Raw genomic sequence first — 6,234 nt, forward strand, 5'->3', positions numbered from 1 at the left:
GTACTGAGCTGGTAATTTTAATATCTTAGGTTTGGATAACCAGTGTATTAACTGGAGAAATTGGCGGAATATAATGTGCATCGTTTTCATTACTCTTTTCTATACAAACCAAAAAAAAAAAAAAAAACATAATTGTTAATTTTCCACCATTAAGGATCACCAAACATGCAGTCCATAATGATAATCTCGCTGTTGTCAATTCACTGCTTCTCTGCGAAATGTGTTTGGCAACCATCATCCAGGCAGTTAGCACGGTGAAGCGAGAGCTGGTGAGCAATAACTCCATATAATCACACTATAAAAACACAGGTCTCTGGAGTTCGCCCCAGGCTACCCCATAACACGGTGATAAAGTCCTTTTCATTTGTGTGGAGTTCCAGAAACATAATGGCTAAAGTAACAAGGCTGTTTGTTGTCAGCTCCTCGTGGGTCTGGGAGGCTTCCAAGTGCTGTACATTTTATACTGCAGTGTGTCAATCTTCAGAAAAGGAAACCAGAGCATACCTTGAGCAACTCTGGAAAAAAGGATTGATATTCTAAAAAAAAATTAGAGTTAAAGAATGCCCCTTTCCCTGTCCTGAATACTCCCAGGAGGCTGCAACTAGAAAATCTCAAAACATGAAGGTTTGGCAAGTAGTATATCATTTTCAGGCTGAAGATACTCCTGCCAGAGGTAAAACCATGTAACAGTGGTATCCAGCATTGAGGCGTAGGTCTTTTAGTTATCAGAAATGGAGTTTACTTTGCAGTATCGCTGCATGACCTCCTCGTGCCAACCTTTTTCTTAAACTTACCTATACTGAGTTACACCATTTAAACGGCGTTCTTTTGCATATTGTCACACCCACATATGATTTAAGCATAAATAATGCATCGTTTTATATGTTTCAAAATATGGGGAATCAGAATATGATACTCGGTTTTGGTAGAATACTCTTAAAACAACATACTAGCCATTTTTTAAAATTAAAAACAAATCATACTCATTTCAGTACTGATCTCGAAAGGACAAAAAGTTACATCAATAAATCTTTTAGATCATTTCGTCAGCTTTCAAATGACCCATAAATGAGTATTCTAGTTTAATTTCCTTAGGATTTAAAGTAAATTTTGCCTGAAGCAGTTTTAGTCCAAGACCGCAGCATGTGTGGTTAAAAAATAGGAGATACCACTACCGACAGTAAAGAGTTTTTGTGAAGGAGAAATTACAAATTAATTTAACTGCTATTTTCTTGAAGATAGCACAGTGTGGTGTTTACTGTGGGCTGCCGTAAGACAGTGTCATCACACGCTTAAAATGGTGAAGATAATGAGCAGATAATTTTAGTCACCATTCTCATCCTCATCATTGAAATGTGATGACACATTTTAGACAGCTATCACAGTTGCATATTTCAGCACATTTTGGGATGCTAAGATGCAAAGATACTTTTTTTCTATTAGTGCATTTTTCATCCTTTCAGAACTGATGGGTCAGGTCACAAAGTTCCGTTGGGGCAAGCTCCTCAGACTATTTCCACACTGCATGTCTTTATCACATTTGACCCCAACATAATCAGTGGGATCAATTGTCTACGGCTTTGCAGTGTGGATACTACACCAGATTATAGTCTGTAACTTGGCTTTTAGAGCATGTTTCATAAAGACATCATCAGTGGGTGGAAAGGATGATACTGGCTTGTCCATTGAGGTTGCCGTTCTAAGGCGCAGCTCAACGAGGCTATCACATGACTTGCCCATAAGATCCTTCACATACATCAAGATGAGCAACAGTTAGCTGCTTCTATCCCAGCCACCTTATTTTCACTGTAAACTTCTGTCGGTCCCATTAGAGTATCCTGATGTTTTTGGAAGACTGTATTTTTTGTATTCTTCCCGAGTTGGAAGAGAGAGATGGTGTCACAGCTTGTAATGGCATGTGCAGCTGGTAGGACTGAACATTGCTGTGTCCCAATTGCTCCAGCAATGTTAGCTATAGGTATGCATCTCTTCCTGATGACAAACTTTCCTCAATGACCAGACATCAGTATCATCACCTCTGATAATGGTGCATGGAAAAGGTGAAAAGGTGACGTGTGTGGAACGCAGGACCATCTTTGTGTCTGCCTCTTTATTGGTTGAGAATAGCTTATTAAAATCTCTGCCTCCTTGATCAGTTACTTCTCTCACAACTTCTCCACTTGGATGGCCTCCAGCAATTACAAATGTCCTTTCCTGGGTAATTCTCTCTGGGACTTTAACCTTTATGTATTTGCTCAAAAAGTGAATGAGAGCGATTTTTTTCTACCCTGATCTGAGGAAGTATCTGTAGTTTGGAACTAGTCTATTACCTATGATCATATTATTGAAGAGAACACCTACAGTTGAAAATATGTCTCCACGTCGTTGATATTCATTCCCTTTGATACCTGAACTTATATCAGAGCTGTCATACATTACTACAAGGTCTCTTAGATCGTGTATACGGTGATCAACTTCTTGACTACAACTTCTCCGAAGTCATCAAACGTTTTGAACTGTGATTCATTTACATCTTGGATAAAGCTGATGCCGTCAATGATGTATGCTGCTGGTGTGTGACACTTAAATTTCAGCTCCGTTTCTTGCCGAACATTTTCCTCCAACTTGTGTGCTTGATCTGACTTTGTGGATTTTCTCATAGTTTCATCGCTGTGGAACAGTGCAGGTGGAACTGGGGTTAACTGAAATGACAGAACTTACCATCAGTTGCAAAGCATCGTGACATTGATGTGAGGAAATTTCTGTCATTTGAGTTAACCTCAGTGCCCCCTGCACTGTTGCATACCGATGGAACCATGAGAAAAGCCACAAAGTCAGATCTAGGACACAAGTTGGAGGAAAATGTTCTGCAAGAAAAGGAGTTGAAATCCATGTTCCATATTCCATACATCATTAACTGCGTCAACTTTATCCAAGGTGTTAATGAAATACAGTTCAAAACCTTTGATGACCTTGGAGAAGTTGTAGTCAAGAAGCTGATCACCATATACACGAATTCTGACCTTGGTTCTGAGACCCTTGTATTAGTGTATGACTGCTCTGGAATTAGTTAAGTATCAGAGGCAAAGAATGTCAACGACGTGGAGACATATTATCTACTGTTGGTGTTCCCTCTCATAACATGATCATATATAATAGATTAGTTCCCATCTACAGACAGTTTCTCAGGTCAGGACATAACAAAATAACTCTCATTCACTTTTTGAGCAAATTCATAAAGGCAAAGGTCCCAGAGAGAATTACCCAGGAAAAGACGCTTGTAATTGCTGGAGGTCATCCCAGTGGAGAAGTTGTGAGAGAAGTACCTGATTAAGGAGGCAGAGATTAGGATAAGCTATTCTCAACCCATGATGAAGCAGACACAAAGATAATCATACATGCCACACTTACGTCATCTTTTTCAAGCACCATTATCAAAAGTCATTATACAAGTCTTAGTTGTTGTTTTTTCTGTTTCTGCACAACCAAAGTAGAGGGAAATTAAGCAATGATGTATAGATGCACTCTGAGCATTCAGGAAAGTTTATCTCCTGGGAGAGATTCATACCTGTACCTTAAATTGATGAAGCACTTGAGAAACAGAAGTGTTGCCAAATGCACATGCCTTTACAGGCTGTGACACAACCAGTGGTCTCTTCAAATTTGGGAAGCGTACTGCCTATACCATCTTCCAAAAACACCAGTATACTTTGATGGGACTGAGAGAAGTACACTGTGAAAATAAGGAGGCTGGGCTGAAGGCAGCTACAAGTTCCTCCTCTTGATGTATGAGAAGGGTAGTACAGGCAAGTCATGTGATACCTTCGATGAGCTGCATCTTAGCATGGGAAACTCAACGAACAAGCCAGTCATCCCTTCCACCTGCTGATGATGTATTTATGCAACATGCTCTAAAAGTCATGTTACAGACTATAATCTGGTATATTATCCACACTGCAGAGCAGAATACAATGGATCCTGCTGATTATGGTTGGGTCAGATATGATAAAGACATGCAAAGTCTGAACGAGTCTGCCCCAATGGAACTACTTGAACTGACCCACCTATTCTGTAGGGATGAAATATGCACTAATGGAAGAATATGTCCTTGCATCTTAGCAGACCAATATGTGCTGAGATATGCAACTGTGATAGCTGTCCAAAAATTGTCATCATTCTTCAAGATGATGAGCATGAGAAGGCGACTAAACTTATTTGCTCATTATCGTCGCCGTTTTAACCTGTCACATCCCGAGCTATTTTGCACATCCGACATCCCCCAATCCCGAGGTATTTTCTAAAAAAAATTTTTTGGCTAAAACCTCCGCTTTTGGTGAGAAACATCGAAATTTCATAGAGAAATCGCTCACCTGAGGTTTAACCCGCCCCATCCCGGAGACGTGAAATCACGTCCTCACATGATGTGCACTCATATCCCGGAGACGTAAATTAATGCAGTAACATTGCAAGGTCCCTAATTTGCAAAATTTTCAATTTAATTTGCACAATTTTCAATTTTTGCAAGTGATTTTTGGCACGTATACACGGGACACCTTCCTCTAGAAGATGCCAGGCAGGGACAATGCCTTACCCAACATGACCTCCTCCACCCCCTGCATGCCCTTTTCTCAGCAATTCACCTGTTATCAGTGACCTGGCCAGTAAAGCCATGTCATGCCACGGTACGAAATTCAGGGCCAGAGTGATTCACCAATTGATGACAATGTGGAGGACAAACATTAGAGGAAGAAACAGTCAGAAATGATGATCAGGTAATGTGGCAAAAAAAGGTCAGGAATGGTGATGAGTTAATGAGTGAAACAATGCTTATAATGCCTATATTACCGTTTGAAAACCAATATACTCTCGTACGTCACATAAATTCATACCAAATAAATAAATAAATACCGTTTATGAGTGGTGTGGAATAGTTATCCTCCCATAGAACTCGTTTTCTTTGCAGCCAGCCTGATAGAAAACCCTGTAAGGTAAGGAGGTACTCCTACCTGGATCGAGTATTTTAAACCTCAGGTGAGCGATTTCTCTATGAATTTTCGATGTTTCTCACCAAAAGCGAATGTTTGAGCCAAAAAAAAAAAGGTCCAAAAATGTCGGGACTGGGGCATACCACTGCCCAGAAAACGTCGGGATGGGGGGGGGTTAAAATACTCGATCCATATACCAGTACCTCCTTACCTGACTGGGTTTTCTAACAGGCTGGCACCAAAGAAAACGAGTTCTATGGGAGGGTAACTATTTCACACCACTCATAAACGGTATTTATTTATTTACTTGGTACGAATTTATATGTCGTACGAGAGTATAATGGTTTTCAAACAGTAATATAGGCATTATAAGCATTGTTTCACTCACTAACTCATCACCATACCTGACCTTCTTTTGCCACATTACCTGATCATCATTTCTGACTGTTTCTTCCTCTAATGCTATGTAAACTTTGTCCTCCACATTGTCATCGATTGGGGAATCACTCTGGCCCTGAATGTCTTTATTGGCCAGGTAACTAGTAACAGGTGAATTGCGAGACAATGGTGTGCGGGGGAGGGAGGTTATGCAGTGTAAGGCATTGTCCCTGCTTGGCATCTTTAAGAGGAATAGAGGAAGGTGTCCCGTGTATACTTACGAAAAATCATGAGTGAAAATTGAAAATTTTGCAAATTAGGGACCTTGCAATTGCTCGACGTACCAGTACGTTGTCGGGACTGGCAGATGCAAAATGTTGCAACGTACTCATACGTCGACGGGACGTGGCGGGTTAAACGTCTGATGACACTCTTACAGTAAAAACCACATTGTACTGTCTTCAAGAAAATAGCAGTTAATTTAATTTGTTTGCAATTTCTTCACAAACACCATTACTGTCGATGGTGGTATCTCCTATATTTTAGCCTCACATGCTGCGGGCTTAGACCAAAACCACTTCATGCAAAGTTTACCATCATTCGTCTGTAAATTAATCTAGAATATTCATTTAGGGGTCATTTGAAAGCTGTTGAAATGGTTTAAAGGTTTTATTAAAATAACATTTTGATACTTGTGACCGTTTTCTCTTCATCATTACTGAAATGATGATTCTAATGATTTTTTCACTACTTTTGTGCTTGGTAACTCAGCCAATCAGTCAGTAACTCAGTATATCTCTGGTTTCTATACTGGCTCTTATTGCAGTTATTTAACAGCAGAATTATTGTGTTAAAATGGTGGGAAGGGAAC

This window comes from Coenobita brevimanus, chromosome 40 (assembly GCF_032717465.1).
Source record: "Coenobita brevimanus isolate Jiangsu-jjx chromosome 40, ASM3271746v2, whole genome shotgun sequence".
In the NCBI taxonomy this organism is placed as follows: Eukaryota; Metazoa; Arthropoda; class Malacostraca; order Decapoda; family Coenobitidae; genus Coenobita; species Coenobita brevimanus.